At 43.4% G+C, this 19,929-nt stretch overlaps 1 protein-coding gene across 1 annotated transcript in view; it reads right to left on the bottom strand.

Moving 5' to 3' along the window:
• The window catches only part of INSC (INSC spindle orientation adaptor protein), a 255,524-nt gene extending 248,048 nt beyond the window's left edge, over positions 1-7,476 (bottom strand). Inside the window, exon 1 of the mRNA XM_084828484.1 lies at positions 7,388-7,476. The gene's annotated coding sequence lies outside the window, so the exon portion shown is untranslated. The remainder of the gene's footprint in view (positions 1-7,387) is intronic.
• Positions 7,477-19,929: the final 12,453 nt, after the last annotated feature.

Here is a 19,929-nt window from a genome sequence, read left to right as displayed (position 1 = left end):
CTCGTGATTCCTTACTCACAGTTGTTTATAGGTTCTTTAGATGATGTTGTGATCCTCCAGTTTCACTTCTGTTTTTTAAAAGCACTTTCTCGGGGGGTTTAGAGCGGAGAAAATGGGGTATTATTTCTGCAAGTGAAAGTAAAGGTAGCTTGTATATTTGCACTATTCCACTATAGCACCACCTAGATGTTATCTAGTGGAAAAGCAGAAAAGGAAAAGCTCTTTGCATAGAGCTCGGATCTCAATTCTGTGATGAAACTGAAAGTAGATAATGGTGATTAACAGCCTCATGTAGAAAAGCTCAATAGTTTATATTTTCTTAATGCTCATGTTTTGCAATAGCGATACTGCAAAGAAGGGGTGCAATCTCTTTTAATGTGGATATGATTGCACTTATTGTTGCTACTTTTTCCCTCCTATTTTCACAAGAATAATCAATACTATTCTTTTGGTTCATTTGAAGATTGCCCCCATCTTTTCTTTAAAAGTCATAAAATGTTAGTTGGCAACATGTAGAATATGCCACATATACAATGGAGGGAGCAATCCTATGGCCACTAGTCAGCGGCTAGATGGCACAGGATATCTTGTTTTCCAAAACCAACCTCGGAGCCCGCGCTCCAAGGTCAGTTCCTGGAGAACTGACCTTCCCCCTCCCCTTCTGCGCTGCCTCAAAGGCAGCACGGAAAAGCCCTGTGCTCTGTGCTCACAAGAGGGAGTGTGGAGCAGCCGAAACAGGGTGTTGTGGGGCATGTTCCAGGGCGAGGAGGGCAGAAATCTGGTACAACACATCCAGTGTGTCGTCCGGCAGCCTCCTCCCCCGCTCCGCTGTCCAGCAGCTGTCTAGCCACAAATGCAGGGCAGGAGGAGTGCAGAGGGAAAGATCCTGTCAGTGCTTCTCCTGCCCTGCACTGGATAGGCAGTCACGTCCGAGTTTGGAGGTGGCCGCCTATCTGCATAGGATTGAGCCCTTAAGGGGTTTTTTTCCCCTGCCGATAAAGTTACACTGAAATAAATGTAGAGATAAGCAGATTTTGAATATTTGGGCAATCAGAAGCACAATATAGAGAAATCATACTACAAAAGCTTTAAGAAATCTTCTGACAGTCTATAGTATATTAAACACCATGTTACAGTATGTATATGCATGTGTATATATATCAGTACTGGTATAGTTCCTATGCCAGTACTAAGATATAGATACACACACACATACACACGCAGGGACATGGTGCTCAACATCATTTTGAAAAGATTGTTAAAATTAACTAAACCTATTCATTAAAATTAAGTACATTTACCAGATATTGATATTAAATCCTAGGGAACATTAATGTAGTCTCACAGACAAGTTAGAAAACTATGACTCTTGATGATGCGCTCCTGTAATATTATTTGGCTTTTCATTTTAAAGCTCACCAGCAAATACAGGTGTTTGTTTTTATGTTTGCTTTGATCTCTCAGTTTTGTTGTTGTTCAGTCCTTAAGTCGTGCCCGACCCTTCATGACCCCATGGACCATAGCACGCCAGGCCTTCCTGTCCTCCGCTCTCTCCCGGAGTGTGCTCAAATTCATTCTCTCAGTTTACCAGTTAGCTTTGTTAGGCTTCTTATGGATACATCTTCTGCTGTCACCAGAGCCTAGGCAGATGCTGAGAGTACACAGAGTAACTGCAAAGTGGACGACTGTAGGGAACAAACGCTCACAACTTTTCATAACAACTCATTCTACTGATTTCTGCTGCTAAGCTGTATACAAAGAAGTGTTGTTGCTGAAATAGCCCAAAATCAACAGAAAGACACAGTTTTAAAGCAACTATTATATTCTAAAATTGTGGTTTTACTGCCAAGACTGCTAGTGAAGTTTTAAAATGCTATCCATTAAACAAAAAACTTTTAAGGAGCCAAAGTAGCCACTCCACTCAAAACCAAGCAAGTAAATACTCACCCGTTTATATGATGGTGTGCTTCATGAATATGGGGAAGCCAAAAAGATATGGTGATCAAATGATAAGTCGCTCAGTGTCAGACAGAAGCAACAGGCAAAAACAGAGGCTAACCAGTGTAAATCCTTTCTTTGCCCACTTGCATGAATATTCTTAAAGACTGAATGCAGTGTATTTAAATAAAATTGCTTTCAGCAAAGACTACATCTTCCTGTCAGTCAAACACTGCATAGTTTCAGCTAGGCATTCATCCAAAAAAGACATGGAATTATTCTATTTTTGTCTCCCATTGCAGTGGAAACATTTTTACAGATTTGTGGCATGGGTTTGAATTTTTATGGTGGTCAGTTAGAGGAGGAGAAATGTAATTAAAGGCTCTGGTAAGGTTAAACCAGCCCAGAGAGAAGGAGCTGAGCACATTTAAAGAGCAAGATAACTAAGGACGCATTTATTTCCAAGGGCTGATAGAACTGAAGACGCTCACACCCAAGTTAAAATCCCAGATGTGATATACTAGAAAAATCTGTAAATGCAATTTAATAGCAAATGTTGAAATACTGTTTAGCATACCTGTGGGGTTCAATTACTTTGAAATGATGTTTGAGCAAGTATGTACACACACATGTACACACCTGCTTGCTACAGGTATGTTTTCTACAATGATTTCTCATTTTGCTTTATCTCTTATGATCTCTGTCTTTAGAAAATTAGAAACCATCAGAAAGTTGTGTATTTTCCTTCAATAAAGAAAGTGTGGCTTGTGCCCAGTGTTGTCATTCCACTGATGGAAGCAGTTTCTCCACAGAATGAAGAGGGGGTGACTCCCACCACCACCAGCCCACCACCTGCCTGGGACAGGTTTTTGGGCAGCAGAGAGGCTGCAGGGGCAGGTAAGAGGGAGAAAATCCCACCATGTTGATGGACTTCCAATTGGGAATATTGCAACCTTGTCTGCAAGTTACTGGAAGGAGGCGGTGTTGCAGTTAGTTAGTTCATGGGCATTTTGATCACAGCTAGCCTTAGGATCTCTATAGCCTACAGTGTGGTTTCCTGTGATTTCTTCCTTTTGCCCCTCCCCTTCCTCCCCAACCCCTCTCTGTTACTTCCTCCATTGCTGGGAGCACTTGTGTGCACTTGCTCTCTCACTCCTGCTTCTGTAGTGGAAAATAGACTGAACAACTTCTTTTTGAAACTCTATGCTGTCCCTGCATTGTATATGCAAGGAGATTTGTGACTAATGCTGTTTTCTTTCTTCTACTGAAGAAGGGTGTGGTCTCCTTTTATTGCCCTAAGATAGCCAGTGTGCACATGGGACTGGTAAACACTCATTCTGTTTTGCCTTTTTAGTTTTTTCTCTGCTAATTGCCTTTCTAACAGGAGGCATCATTACCAAATAATCCCATCACTTCCACAAGCACGACATTGGATTTAACCTTCTATATTTTCCCTATATATCTTGTCTTTTTGGAGGAGGAGGACTTTGGGGTCATTCTGAATAGAACTAATGGGCCATAGAATCTCAGCCTCAAGGTAGTTTGGCCATCACTATTCAACTTTTGCACTTTGTTTTTGGACTTGAGAAATGTGGAGACCAAGGGTGTAGGTAGGAGTACCCACCAGGACTGTTTCTGCCAGCAGTATGGCCCGATCCAGGGCATTCTGGCACAGGGGCAGTATTGTCTCCACAGGATTGAATGCCCCCTCATCCCCAGATAGTCCCCCTAACCTATGTGTGAAAAGAACCAATACCTTCCAGATTCAAACTTTAGGTCAACAAGGCAAGAAACTCAAATCTTATTTAGCATGTCTAGCACACAGCTGTCCTTTCACTAGACTTTAAAAGTAGAATCCAAAGTCCAGCTTTGAAGAGATTTCTAACACAAGGAGAATGTCAGAGCATTACTGTTGTGCTTATTTACTCATTCATTATGTAAAAACAGAGAGACATGGAAGATATTATACAGTTCAGAGACTTAAGAGGTACTCAGGTGTCTTATCATATACCCTTCTGGAACGGAGAAATGTTTGACTGGGCCAGCTCACGCTTCAGCTGTTAGTGATGGAGGAGCAGGTACACAAGGAGTAGGCAACCTGATGCCCTCCAGGAACTTTGGACTACAATTCCCATAAGTCACAGTCAGCATGGCCAATCGTCCGAAATGGTGGGAGTTGTAGCCCAAAACATTTGGAGGGCACTGGGATGTCCATCCCTGATGTACCCTATCTATTAATAGTTCAGTTCAAACATTAAATGGGCCAGTAAGAGTCTCCACCTGGCTCCTCTCTCAGCTCCGGGGCAGGGGAAAAGGCTTAATTTGACCAGCAGCAGATCGGACATAAGCCCTTTTCCCTGCTCAGTGCTGAGAAGGGGAGCCTCTATCAGTGCTGGGCAGGGAAAATCTCCCCCCCCCCAGGTGATCTGCATGGAAGGGTGCTGGGAAGTGTGTGTGTGTGTGTGTGTGTGTGTGAGAGAGAGAGAGAGAGAGAGAAAATGAATGGGGTGTGGATGGCATATGTTTGTCTGTGTATGAACGGGGTATGTGTCTGTTTATATGAATGTGTGTCTATGAAAATGTGAGGCGGGATGGCAGCAGCGGCTCCACCAACATTGGGCAGTGGCCTGTCCCTCATTGGCCCTGTCCACTGCTGCCATGTGGCCCCCAACATCCCAGCCTGGGGCCAATTCAGTCCTGGTGTAAACTGTCTATGGAAAGTTCCATTCAAACATCCACTAGGCAGCGAGATCCTTCACATGGCGGGGGAGTTCCTGCATCCTCTCTCCGTCCACCATCCATGTAGATGTCCTCTGCGATGCAGATAGCATGCAAGGATGTTCAGTTTGCATGATCTCTCCCCCGCTACTTTTTGAGGGCAAAAGCCTTGTGTGAATCAGATGCCCCCTCCCTTTTCTCCAGCAGCACCCCAACAGAGGAGCAGCCAAAACTTCCCTCATCATGTTGGGTGGTAGCAATTCCCTTTTTGCAGGAGCACAGGCATAAAAAGCGGGTCACGGGTGAGAGTACTAAGCATGCTTAAGCCTAGACTGCCTGACCCCGTTCTTCTGGAAGTTGCTAAAAGACTGAGTACATCCATTGCCTCGTTATGAGGCTAAAATGTGAACCAGCCCAAGTCTTAACACTAGAAGAGACCAAAAAGTCATGGGGTGTTCATCACCGTGCCTCTCTACCCACAAATATTACAGTCTCTTCTGCTTATCCTCATCTTTACACTCTTTTTCTTCCTTCTTGCTAATATATGTTCAAGTAACCAAATGGATAGTTATTGATACAATGTTAATGGATTCATGTTTGTGGTGTCAGAGGAAGAGAACGAACTTCTGAAAACCAAATAAACGCAATATGTTTAGGAAATGTTTATATCTAGCCTCAGTGTCGGTTTCCAAACCAAGACAAATAGAGATGTCACTAAAGTGTGCTGGGCTCAGGCCCCAAAGTGAACTTCTGGGGCTTCGTAATCCTTCCTCACCCCAAATGAGAGGTGAGCATTAGATGTCCTGAAATCTTCTCCAACTCAGATTCAAGGCTGGTGACGATTTCCCAGCTTAAACCTAGCTTTGAAGTGTTTTTTATTTATTTTATTTATTTATTAAATTTATTAATCGCCCATCTGACTGGTCACCCAGCCACTCTGGGCGATGTACAACCCACCATAAAACAATTTAAAACAATAAAATTTTACCATAATTTTTTTTTAAAAAAAATACCCTAACCCACCCCAAATGCCTGCCTGAACAACCACGTTTTTAATGCACAACGGAAGCTCATTAAAGAGGGGGCATGACGGAGTTCCTAGGGAGGAAGTTCCACAGAGTGGGGGCCACCACAGAGAAGGCCCTCTCCCTCGTCCCCACCAGTCTAGCTGTCCTGGCTGATGGGACAGAGAGAAGGCCATCTGAGGCTGATCTTGTTAAGCGGCCTGTCTGGTGTTGCTGGAGGCGCTCCTTAAGATACGCTGGGCCGGAACCATATAGGGTTTTAAAGGTCAAAACCAACACCTTGAATTTGGCCCGGAAAACAACTGGTAACCAGTGCAACTCCTTCAGCACTGGAGTGATGTGATCTCGCCGGCGGCTGCCTTCTTCCAGGAAAATTGCTGCTGCGGGGGGCAGGGAGGAGGATAGGCTCCCCACCCCCACCTCAGCACCTGCTTTCCTGGGGGAAGTTATTCAAATCAGCTGCTTACGCAAAGCAATGTGGGAAGATCGCCATTGCTTTGCCTGGGGTCAGGATGGGGCTGTCCCTTGAAAAACAGGGGATACATGGATTGCCCTAAGCAGAGGAGGGTCATTTTCAGCAAGGGAACGGGGTCATTTTTCTGAGCCTTGGAAAATTATTCTAGCTCCTCCAGATTCTTGGCAGAAGAACTCAGATCAGTTCCAATGTACTCTGAGGTGACCAGGAGAGAACTCTCTAAACACAAATCTACACACCATCGTTGCCCCATATTCATTAAATGCTTTGGTTACACTGCCAACCAGCCCAAAGCACTTGTCACAGCAAGCTATATGCAGCAAGTACTTGCACTGCTCCTTTGTCCCCCACTAGTACATATCCTCATAGCTTAGTCCCCATTGCTCACATTACTACAACCTCATTATGCACCACACGAAAAGGCAGACTTTTGCTGGAATAATCCCATAGTTTGCATCATATATATCTCACTAGGCAAGGACTAGTGACAAAAGACATTAGAATTTGGTACGGGTATCAGAGGGCAAAACATTCTGGAAGGGATGGATGCTTGTGGCGGGGGGGGGGGGATCCTCATTAACAAAATGCTATATCATATCTAGCTTTTTTCATCAACAGTTTTTCACACACTCAACCCGTTCTTTTTGCCCTCTTATTTCTCTGCCCATATTTTGCCTGACGTTCAAGGATATAAGATAATGGGAAACCACATAGAAAATACCACCAAAAATATTTATGCAAAGAAGCTCTTCAAAACAAATAAAGGCACTCAGCAGTGCAAAGGTATATCTCTGTTTCTTTATCTGGAACACGATTTCTTTTCAAGCACATTCCAAAATACATTTGTTTGTGCTACTTTTGAAACAAGTAAATGATACCACATGTGAAAGTTCTCTGCTTCCAACATTAAATGCAGACAGGGGCACACCCAATGGTAATTTTTTTTGAAGTACAAAGCCCAGTCTCAGGGGGAAAATCGAATGCTATATATAATTAGACATGCCAATATAAATGCATTGAACAGCATTTTCTTTTCTTGGCTTAGTAATCATCCCTTAAAAACTAAACTATCTCTCTACAGGATGTTAGTCTAGTAAATTACAGGTTTTGGCTTAAGTCACTTTATTTTGCAGAAGCACAAGAATTCAGTACAAGAACTCAGCGAAAACAGAAAATATTACTCAGCTTAAAGTTTCATTGTTTAAAAAAAAAAACACCTCTCAGTACTTACAGTTTTGCAGTTAGTTATATTTCTGAAGAACAAACTGTCCAGGTATGTTTTCTCCAAGTACCCTGGCTGAATAAAACACCATTGCAATCCCTTTTGCAACCACTTGGATTTATTATTATTCTCTTCCTCCTCCCCTTTCTTGGCTTTCCTGCAAACTTCTGTTCTTTTCCTGGATCAAAACATTTCCCAGAAGTTCATTTAAAGAAGCACTAACTCTAGATGGAAAATAAAGGACTTCTATTTAGCACTCCTCAGATTCATTGCAACAGCATGGGAGGGTATATTTCAGGGATTTCTCCGGGTCTTTTTCAATGTGCAAACGGACCGAAAATGTGCCCTTCCATGCTGAAATTAATTTTTAAAAGCTTCTACTGGAGTTTAAAGCCCAACTGCTGTGTGGGAGGGGAGGCCACAACAGTTTCCTCATCCATGGTGTAGGACTGCAGCCTAAACATATAAGAGCTCACTCTTCCTTTGCAGCTGGTCATACTATATATACTCCCCACAATGAGAATTGCAGGTCAGGAACATCATTAGATTAAGGTTCCAGTCCTGATTCACTTACTTGGGGGTACACCCATTGATCTCAGGACATACTCCTGAGTAAACATGCACAGGATTGGACTATGCTTTGACCACCACTCAGGCATTCTCTGAGCTTGTTCTCAATAACATTGAATAGGCAGGATTCTTTTTTCCAATTTTTTGCATGCATTCACACGGACTTTCTTTCTCTCCATGAGAAGCAACTAATCTGCTTTAAAGTTATGGCTTGTTTGTGCACTAGACTCTTGTCCTGTGTACCTATGCCTCCTATCAGGATCCTTCTACCATACTTGCCAAAGGTGCTTCTGTACTTATATGCTTTATGCCACCCTCTGTTTCATGAGCACTATAGAGACATTTCACGCCCCAAGATGAATCCTACTAACAGCGATTCTACTGTTCAGTTTTTCCTCCAGCTAGTACAATGTCTATTGTACAGTTTGAAGTATTATACTGCAATAATTGGAGAGGAACTGAAAGTAGCTAAACCATAACTGAACATCCTTTCAGTCTCTCCCTTCAACATGTAAAAAGAAGACAATGTTGCTAGTGATCCTGTTCATATTTACTTGTCTGAGACACTGATGATGCCTCCAAGGCCTTTTCATAAGTCTAGACATGTGCCTCAGTATAAATGTTGTATAGAATATTAAGGTTCCGGGGTCCATCCATCCTGCTCAAAGGAAGAATGAATTCTTCATTTCTCAGACCCTGTAATTATTCTCAGGATAACTCTGAGGGCATCAGTCATACATCTTGGTGAGAAAAGGTTTGATTATCTCCTTAGTCTGTGAACAGGTTCATTTTAAGAGCATCCACTGGGGAACAGTTTCCTATTGTTCATAGACCCAAGGGTCTATGAAGGAATAGGTTGGAATACATACTCTCTTGGCACCTGCCAAGATCCCTGCCCCTTCTGATTTCTTATTTTTAGCAGTATTTTATTTTATGTTTTAACTGGGAGGTTGGCATGCTGCAAAGTGAAGGGCTTCCTTCGAGCACCATCTTTATTTGGGTTCAAAGGAGTGGTTTTGTGTTTTACAGCTTGGACCCCACCTCTGCTTTGTACTTAGGTTCTTTGGCAAGTTACTTTTCTTTTAGTGTCATCACTTTGCCATCTGGGAAATGAGTGTTTTGTGACTGAGCCAGCCCCAAGGCAGCCATTTTGTGAGGGTACCCATGACATTCTTTCAAAATTCCAAATGTGCCCACCAATTCAAAAAAGGTCGGCGAGGCGAGCCCTAACATATATAATATTATATATTCAAATTGCAGGGATTCAATGAGCTATTTAGATTCAGACAAGAAGTATGGAATACCAGTTATGTTATGTTAATGTTTATTTCTGTGCTATGCCAAAAGGCCCTGAAATCAGCATACAAAGAAAAAGATAAAATATACAATATTTTGCAATAGAAATTACGATCAGTCAAAAACAGCAAAAATATTGCAATAAAATTGAACTCACAGAACTAGTTTCACTTTTTTTTTAATCCTGTCCCATGAGAAAAATTTAAATAGCTTCAAATGCCTGCTAGGCAACTTTCACATCAGTGGTTACAAGGCCATACGTTTCACCAAATGGATGAAAGTCCTTTCAGAATTATTGCAAAGCGTCAGTCTCCATCACCAAACCAATTTTTTTGGGGGAGCACTCGGGTGTCAAAAGCACTCTTTTGACACATGTGAGGATGTCAAACCCCACCAAAGTCCATAATCTGCTACTACCCTTGGCGAGCTGGGAACCCATTGCATGGATTGGACACCATGATAAAATATTGTTTAGCGTAACAGGAATAAGCCTAGCCTCCTTACAAGCTCACATGCTCCCCCACCCCTCTTCTGGTCCATCACAAGGAAGAGTTCAGAAGCCTTCACTTCCATTTTGGATTAACCACAGATTATTATGTCATCTGAACCCAATAAAACTGGGTTTTAAGATAATCTTAACTATGGTTTATTTGAAACAAGCCAACTTCAAATCATGGTTTATGAACCTGGCTTGTTTTAACAAGCCATAGTTATGGTCAGCCACAGTTTAGGGTTCAGACATAACACTAAACTGCAGTGTATCAAAAATTGAAGGAACCACTTCCAATCTCCAGAAGAGGAGTGAGAAGGAGGAACATGCAAGCCTGAGGCTTGCTGTGGCTCATTCCTGTCAAAATAAAATATTATGGGAATGAGTGAAGCCTCCCTTCAGACATACACACCTCCTCTTCCTCAGTTCAGCCACAGAGAGGAACTCATAAGCTTTTACTTCCATTTTTATTAAAGGCAGCATGTCATGTCATCCAAAACTGACAAACTATGGGTAATCTTAATTATGATTTGTTTGAGGAAAAAAGGCAACCTCAAACCATGGTTAACTATGTAGTTCAGACTAACTACAGTGTAGGGTTCAGACACAACACTAAATTGTGGATAACTGAAATTCACAACAAAGTCTCCAGACTCCTCCTTAAGGCTGTGCTAGAGGAGCAGAAGGAAAGGGAAACACATAAGCCGAGGTAAGGGCTAGGCTGTTTCTGTCCACAATAAACCATGGTATCCAAATATAGCCATTGTGTTTTGTACCTTATTACATTTCTGGCTTGCCCTTAAAACTGCATCATGACTTTTTATTAGGCACGTGTCATTTAACCAAGTAATCAACTAATCAGTTAAAATTTTAATTGACTAAAGAGGTGCCCCAATTAATCAGGTGCCGGTTTAAAAAAAAATACTTATTTTTAATTCAAGAACTTGCAAAGACCATAGGTAGCCAGCATCATTTTAGAAGAGGCATTTCTCCTTCCCTCACACATAGGAGGAATGCCTCTTTTAAGATGGTGCCTTCATTTATAAGTTTGTGCCTCATCTACAAACAAGGGAAATGTGTGCGTTTTCCCTGTGGAAGTATGTAGAACTGATAGATTAATTAATTGGCCAATCAATTAAAAGCAATATGTTTGGTCAACTATGGTATCTTTTAATCAGTGACAGCCCTACTATTTATGTATTGATAATAATATATTATTTCTGCAGTGATTTTCAAACAAAGCACTGTCCAATAAATATAATGGAAGACAAGCCCTGCCAGCATAAATCTAATAATTGCTGTATGTAAGTGCGCTTGGGAAAAGGTACAGATTACATAATGCAATCAGCATATTTTGTGTTGTATTACTATAGCCTTCAAGTGCATTCACCAGAACTTATTTCATAGCCACTACTGCATCATTTAGAAACAAATGAATTATTCACTAAAATGATACATTATTTAGTCTGGTATTATTTACTGTCAACATCACACATTAAATTCACCTGATAGCCTCAGTCTTCATCCATTTTCTCACATAAACAAGTGCTTTGAAATTCGGGCTGCGCACTGCTTCTGCCCAAGGCCCAAACCCCGAGGCGAAGTGGGCCACTTCGGGTCACTTTGTGCCCCTTCTGAGGCAAAGCAGAGGGGGCACAAAGTAACCCAGAGTGGGTCAGGGGCTCACCGAAGCACATGGTGTGCTTCAGAGGTTTGTCCCCTGGCCCAGCCCCCCTGGCCCAGCCCCCCTCCAGCTGCCTCCTCCTCTGCACCACCACACCGCTGCCTTCTCCACCTTTTCCGCTGCCACGCCGCCACCTTATCTATCGCTGCCACCATGCCGTCGCCACTGCTGCTGTCTTCGCCACTGCCACCATCTCCCGAGGGCTGGACGCACGGCGACTCAACTTCTTTCAGGGAGTCGCCATTTTAAAAATGGTGTCTCCCTGCAAGAAGACAAGTTGCCATGCATCCAGGCTTCGGGAGATGGCAGCAGCAAAGACAGCAGCAGTGGTAGCGGCGCCAAAGACAGCGGGGGCAGAGAAGGCAGTGGCGCAGCAGCAGAGAAGGCGATGGCTGTGGAAGCAGCAGAGGAGCGGGAGGCCCAGGTAAGGAACTGGGGGGTTGTGCGAGGGCATTGGGGGGGACCCGAATTGGGGTTTGCCACCGAAGCCCGCTTCAGGTTTGGGGCTGAGGCAGGTCAGGCAGGGCCTAAATCTGCCCGAACTAGATGGGGCCTGCCTTGGAAGCCGCAAAGCGGCTTCCAAGTCAGATCGAGGGGGAGGTCCCTGCACAGCCCTATTTGAAATCTCTCTCTTTGCTGCAACTAAGGAATGTTAAATGAGCAAGTGCTTGTAAGATTAGATCCAAGGTTCTGTGCCTTTAACAGCTGTGGGCTAGATAGAAATTCAGCAGGTGACACTCCCCTCCTCACAGTATCTCCATGCCAGGAAGAAACTAACCTGTTGAATTTCTGCCAGTCATTCAGGTTTTGATGGCACAGGAACCCTACCAGACCAAAAAACAAAACCCATGCAAGAGCTTTCCAACAGAAAAAATCTATGGATAACATGGGATTCAATATTGCGTGGTTTATTTCAAATGTAAGTTATTATAATTTTATAATCCAATCAACCCCTTCATGGATCACTGCCTTGTTGTGGTGAAGGGGCTTGCGTAACTCAGTGAAGCCATAAGCTATGCCGTGCAGGGCCACCCAAGACGGACAGGTCATGGCAGAGAGTTCTGAGAAAATGTGGTCCACTGGAGAAGGAAATGGCAACCCACTCCAGTATTCTTGCCAAGAAAACCCCATGGAACGTATCACAAGGCTAAAAGAGATGACACTGGAAGATGAGCCCCTCAGGTCGGAAGGTGTCCAATACGCTACTGTGGAAGAGCAGAGGGTATTTCCAAGTAGCGCCAGAAAGAGTGAAGCGGCTGGGCCAAACCCGAAAGGACACTCAGCTGTGGATGTGTCTGGTGGTGAAAAGAAAATCCGATGCTGTAAAGAATATTGTTTAGGAACCTGGAATGTAAGATCGATGAATCAAGGTAAGCTGGAGGTGGTCAAACATGAGATGGCAAGATTGAACATCGACATCTTGGGAATCAGCGAACTAAAATGGACAGGCATGGGCGAATTTAATTCAGGTGACCATCATATCTACTATTGTGGGCAAGAATCCCTTAGAAGAAATGGAGTAGCACTCATAGTCAACAAAAGGGTGGGAAAAGCAGTACTGGGGTACAATCTTAAAAATGATAGAATGATCTCATTACGAATCCAAGGCAAACCAGTCAACATCACAGTAATTCAAGTCTATGCCCCAACCACTGAGGCCGAAGAAGCTGAGGTTGATCGGTTCTATGAAGACCTACAACACCTTCTAGAACTAACACCAAAAAAAGATGTCCTCTTCATCATAGGGGATTGGAATGCTAAAGTAGGAAGTCAAGAAATCACCGGGATAACAGGCAGGCATGGCCTTGGTGTACAAAATGAAGCAGGGCAAAAGCTAATAGAGTTTTGCCAAGAGAACACGCTGATCATAGCAAACACTCTTTTCCAACAGCACAAGAGGCGACTCTACACATGGACGTCACCAGATGGTCAATATCGAAATCAGATTGATTATGTCCTTTGCAGCCAAAGATGGAGAAGCTCCATACAGTCAGTAAAAACAAGACCTGGAGCTGACTGTGGCTCAGATCATGAGCTGCTTCTTGCAAAATTTCGGCTTAAATTGAAGAACGTCGGGAAAACCACTAAACCGTTCAGGTATGACCTAAATCATATGCCTTATGAATATACAGTGGACGTGAGGAATAGATTTAAGGGATTAGACCTGATAGACAGAGTGCCTGAGGAACTATGGACGGAGGTCCGTAACATTGTTCAGGAGGCAGCAAATCAATCCATCCCAAACAAAAAGTAATGCAAGAAAGCAAAGTAGCTGTCTGAGGAGGCTTTACAAGTAGCTGAGCAAGGGAGAAAGGGGAAGATATATCCAACTGAATGCAGAGTTCCAGAGAATAGCAAGGAGAGACAAGAAGGCCTTCTTAAATGAACAATGCAAAGAAATCAAGGAAAACAACAGAATGGGAAAGACTAGAGATCTCTTCAAGAAAATCGGAGATCTCAAGGGAACGTTTTGTGCAAAGACGGGCATGATAAAGGACAAAGAAGGCAGGACCTAACAGAAGCAGATGAGATTCAGAAGAGGTGGAAAGAACTATACAGGAAAGATCTGAATGTCCCTGATAGCCATGATAGTGCGGTCACCGAACTTGAGCCGAACATCCTAGAGAGTGAAGTCAAGTGGGCCTTAGGAAGCATTACTAACAACAAAGCTAGCGAAGATGACAGTATTCCAGCTGAGCTATTTAAAATCCTAAAAGATGATGCTGTTAAAGTGCTGCACTCAATATGCCAACAAATTTGGAACACTCAACAGTGGCCACAAGACTGGAAAAGGTCAGTTTACATTCCATTTCCAAAGAAGGGCAATGGCAAAGAGTGTTCAAACTACCACACAATTGCGCTCATTTCACATGCCAGCAAGGTGATGCTCAAAATCCTACAAGCTAGGCTTCAGCAGTATGCGAACCGAGAACTACCAGAAGTACAAGCTGGGTTTCGAAGAGGCAGAGGAACTAGAGATCAAATCGCCAACTTTCACCGGATCATGGAGAAAGCAAGAGAATTCAAGAAAAACGTCTATTTCTGCTTCATTGACTACGCTAAAGCCTTTGTTTGTGTGGATCACAACAAACTGTGGCAAATTCTTAAACAGATGGGAGTACCAGACCACCTTACCTGTCTCCTGAGAAACCTGTACGAGGGCCAAGAAGCAACGGTAAGAACCGGACATGGAACAACCGATTGGTTCAAAATTGGGAAAGGAGTACGACAAGGCTGCATATTGTCGCCCTGCTTATTTAACTTATATGCAGAGTACATCATGAGGAATGGTGGGTTGGATGAATCACAGGTCGGAAATACGATTGCCGGGAGAATTATCAACAACCTCAGATATGCAGACAATACCATCCTAATGGCAGAAAGCGAAGAGGATCTCAAGAGCCTCTTGTTGAGGGTGAAAGTGGAGAGTGCAAAAGCTGGTTTGAAACTCAACATTAAGAAAACGAAGATCATGGCATCTGGCCCCATCACTTCCTGGCATATAGAAGGGGAAGAAATAGAAGCAGGGAAAGATTTTACTTTCTTGGGCTCCAAGATCACCGCAGACGCTGACTGTAGCCATGAAATTAAAAAATGCTTGCTCGTTGGGAGGAAAGCTATGGCAAACCTAGACAGCATAGTAAGAAGCAGTGACATCACCTTGCCAACAAAGGTCCATATAATCAAAGCTATGGTTTTCCCAGTAGTAATGTATGGCTGTGACAGCTGGACTATAAGGAAGGCTTAGCGCCGAAGAATTGATGCTTTCGAACTGTAGTGCTGGAGAAGACTCTTATAAGTCCCCTGGACTGCAAAGCGGTCAAATCAGCCCATCCTAAAGGAAATAACCCTGACTGCTCATTGGAAGGACAGATACAGAAGCTGAAGCTCAAATATTTTGGCCACCTAATGCAAAGAGAAAACTCCCTGGAAAAGATCCTGATGCTGGGAAGGATTGTAGGCAAAAGGAGAAGGGGACGGCAGAGGATGAGATGGCTAGATAGCATCACCGATGCAATGAATATGAACTTGAGCACACTCCGGGAGAGAGCGGAGGACAGAAAGGCCTGGCGTGCTATGGTCCATAGGGTCTCGAAGAGTCGGACATGACTTAACGACTGAACAACAACAATCCAATCTAATGTTTGAAATATTTTAATGGATCTTATTTGTCACTTGGTGCTTGGACTGGTTTATGCAGCCACTTCCATATTGGATTCTTGCCCCTCTTGGTTTATAAAAACTGGCAGAGAAGGAACAGCTGGCTGGGCCTGGGAGGTGATAAATGCCTCCTTGCAAGAGGGAGCGGCCCGGGCCACCTCGAAGAGGCAGTAGTGAGACGACTCCTAAATAAACCCTCCTTGGACCCGGAAAATCTTAATAAGTTTAGGCCAGTGGGAAATGTTCCTTTCCTGGGCAAGGTTCTTAAGCGGGTGGTTGCCAACCAGCTCGACGCACTTTTGGATAAGACTGATTATCCAGATCCATTTCAGTCGGACTTCAGGCTGGGTTTTGGCATGGAAACAGTCTTGGTCGCCCTGTTTAATAAACTAGGTCTGGAGAGAGACTGAGGTAGTGTGACCCTGTAGATTCTCCTTGATCTCTCAGTGGCTTTCGATACCATTGACCATGGTATCCTTCTGGGACGACTCTGAGTTGGGAGTGGGAGAAACTGTATTGCAGTGATTTTGCTCCTACTTGGAGGGTCAGCTCCAGAAGATGGTGCTTGGGGAACATTGCTCAGCCCCATGGGTTCTCCAGTACGGGGTTCCGCAGGGGTCAGTTTTGTCCCGCATGCTGTTCAACATCTACATGAAAGGGTTGAATGCAGTCATCCGGACTTTTGGAGTGCATTGTCATCAGTATGCTGATGACACAAAGCTCTATTTCTCCTTTTCATCTTCTTCAGGTGAGGCTGTGGATGTGCTAAATCAGTGCCTAGCTGCGACAATGCGCTGGATGAGAGCTAATAAACTGAAACTCAATCCAGACAAGACTGAGATGCTGTTAGTGGGAGGTTCTCCTGACTGGATATAGGGTGCTCATCCTGTTCTGGATGGGGTTGCACTCCCCCTAAAGGAGCAGGTTGTAGCTTGGGGGTCCTCCTGGAGCCATCTTGGTAACTTGAGGCTCAAGTAGCCTCAGTGGCATGGAGTGCCTTCTACCAGCTTCAGTTGGTGGCCCAGCTATGCCCCTATCTGGACAGGTATAACCTAGCCTTAGTAGTCTATGCTCTGGTAAACTCCCCATTTATGGAATAATCTCTCTGACAAGGCTCACCTGGAGCCAACATTGTCATCTTTACAGCAGCAGGTTAAAACTGCCCTCTTGACTCAGGCATTTGGCAGCGTATAATGAGTCTCTGATTGTCTCTGGCTGATTGTTTTAAATTGTTTTAGATATATGTTGTTGTTTTATATGTTATTTGTTTTATGTCATTATGCGAATGGTTTTTACATTTTATATAATGTATTTTAATGGTTTTTAATTTTTGTGAACCACCCAGAGAGCTTCAGCTACGGGGTGGTATAGAAATATAATAAATGAAATGAAATGTCACGAGGTTAGTATGTATGTGAAGTAGACCCCTATCTTATATGGGAAAGGAAGATATATAGGGAAATGAACCCCCGGTCAACTCCACAGGAGAAAAACATGTGAGCATGTATGTGTGATACCAAAATAACAAATTTGAAGTACTGTCATCATTTATTTTATTTTATTTTTATTTTATTTATTAAAGTTATTAATCGCCCATCTGGCTGGTCACCCAGCCACTCTGGGCGATGTACAGCATATAATAAAACAGTTTAAGACAAGAAAATTCTACAATAAAAACATTTTCTAAAATACCCTAACCCACCCCAAATGCCTGCCTGAACAACCACGTTTTTAATGCACGGTGGAAGCTCATTAAAGAGGGGGCATGGCGGAGTTCCCCAGGAAGGGAGTTCCACAGAGTGGGGGCCACCACAGAAAAGCCCCTCTCCCTTGTCCCCACCAGTCTAGCTGTCCTGGCTGATGGGACAGAGAGAAGGCCATCCGAGGCTGATCTTATTAAGCGGCCTGTCTGGTGTTGCTGGAGGCGCTCCTCCAGCAACATCATAACATGGAGGCGCTCCTCCAGCAACATCATAACATCCATCCTGGCTCAACTAATGTATCTCTCTGTCCTGTGCATGTTACTTCTGGAGCAACATTTGTTAGCAATAGACGACTAGCCTGAAATTTTAGATGAGTTTAAATTTGACAATTCCTAACTTTTATATGATAAAGTAGATGGACTGTTGGCTGCTGTCCACTGGCTTGCAAGCCCCACTTTTGTCCTTCTGTTACTGAAACAACCCCAACAAAGAACAGACTGAACAGGTTGGTACCAAGGGTGACCAGACTGGGTCCCTATGCCAATTCCTCCCACTGAAGCAATACATGCAGAGCGGGAGGGGCTTTGCAGGTGTGCGTTCAGCTCCGGTGGGTCAATGTTGGGGCTGCAGAGAGGCACAAGGAGGGATTTGTCTCTCCTTCCTCCATTTGTCCCCATTCAATCGCCAAATTATGAACTACTATTGGCTTCCAGTTGTATTTCAGAATCTCCAGTGCATTCAAATGCATCAAAACATTATTGCTGAAACTGCTGCTGTTGTTAAATGTTGTGCCTGTAAAAACCAAACAAGCATTTTGGAAAGTATTTCAGCACATTCTTTTCTGGAAAAGGATATAAGCAGTCTGAACTATTCTGTTATACCATGAACGACATGTTGTATAAGATCCAAAGATGACTGTAAACAGCCATCCCTTTTTTAACCAAATGCTGCACTCAGACATTCTATGTCTCCTATGCCCTCTAGCTTCAAGAAGCTGCATTTCTCATCCTTAATATGAAAGTATCCACTCTGCTGCTAAATATTTTTCAGTTCCAAGTAATTATTGTCTATAGAGATACAGAGCAAGGCAATATCCTCACTCTTCCTCCATGTAATGTAAGAGAGAGTCCGTGCAGTGTAATGGTTAGAGTAGAGGTGGGCAATCTGCGTCCCATCAGCTGCGTATGGACCCCAGCCTCTCCCAGTGTGGCCCCCAATGACCCCCTCAAGATATCCCACTGTGGATTACCTACCATTGAAGAGTTCTTTGCCAGGGCAGATCCCCTTGGATACCTGCTTTCAAAGGGCCCCAAAACTCACTGAACAACCTTGGGTCACTCACTATCTCTCAGCCTTTCCTAGCGTACAGGATTGCTGTGAGGGGGGCGCAATGTATGCCACTTTGAGCTCCTCGGAGGAAAGGCAGTCTATAAATGTAATAAATAAAATAGGATGGGTGGATGGATGGATGGATGGGAGTAAAATTCAAACACATTAATTGATTAATTTCCATTCAGGAAATTGTTACCACCTCACAATGTGTATGGAGGATGATCTGTTGGGATATGCCCCATTCTCAAGATCTTCCTCCATAGGGAATGCTTACATTAGGGAGAAATCTTTTTCTGTAATATGTAAGCACTCTGAGCAAAAATATTGATTGATTAAAAAACAGATACTCCACCTTCCTATACACATACGTGCACGCACGCACGCACATACACACAGGGGTGGGGGAGAGAGAGTCAAGGCAGCTAACAATGTCAGATTGGATCATGTCAGCTAATAAAAATCATTAGCTCTATCTCACATTTGCAATATTTTCTTATAGCTTACAGGTCTTAAGAAGTTTTGATATTGGCTTTAATCATAAATAAAACTGAAAAGGAGGATACTGCAAACTGAAAAACCAATAGAGAGTACTGCTAAAGGGACCAGTAAAAGCATAATTCTTTTAAGGGATGATATATATACTAGGGCTGAACATGGACCCCCTGCTTCCCATCAGACTGATTCGGATCCCATCTGCTTTATTTCAGATTCGGATCTGAAGTGAGATTCGGATATCTGAATCATTTGAATTTGACATTTTCTCATTGACTTGCATTGGAAAACAGAAATGGCCATAACATTTTCAGTTTTCATGATAAACACATGAAATGGGGGAACCTGTCAGCCCACACGGCGGGGACCCCATCTGCCAAATTTCAGGCAGTTTGGCCCAGTAGTTGTTGTGCTAGGTGCAGGTAAAATTTGACCTTTTCAACAAAAACTCTCAAAGCAAAGAGCTATGACTTTTCACTGTTTCCACAGAAGTGCATGAAATTTGTACACCTCTCAGCCCCCATAGAGGGGATCCCACCTACCAAATTTCAGACAGTTTGGCCCAGGGTTTGTGCTAGGCACAGATAAAATGTGCTTTTCTCAGAAATTCAAACCAAAGGGCATAAAGGGATAATCAGATAAGTTTGGTGTTTAAGCGGTGATTAGGAGGAAGTCACTATCCCTAATCTCTGCTATAGGTTTCTTTGAAGTGCAAATAACCCTTTTCCCCTAGTACTTTCCTATTCAGAATCACAGTCCATGACTGCAGCTCTCAGTTGTCTTGTCTAAACAGAAGCAGGAAGCAAACACAGCAACCCTGCCA

Source organism: Heloderma suspectum, chromosome 1 (assembly GCF_057233095.1).
Source record: "Heloderma suspectum isolate Gila_16-S chromosome 1, 16-S_ref, whole genome shotgun sequence".
NCBI classification, from domain to species: domain Eukaryota; kingdom Metazoa; phylum Chordata; class Lepidosauria; order Squamata; family Helodermatidae; genus Heloderma; species Heloderma suspectum.
The sequence above is the reverse complement of the archived record's forward strand: the minus strand, read 5'-3'. Positions and strand labels throughout refer to the sequence as shown.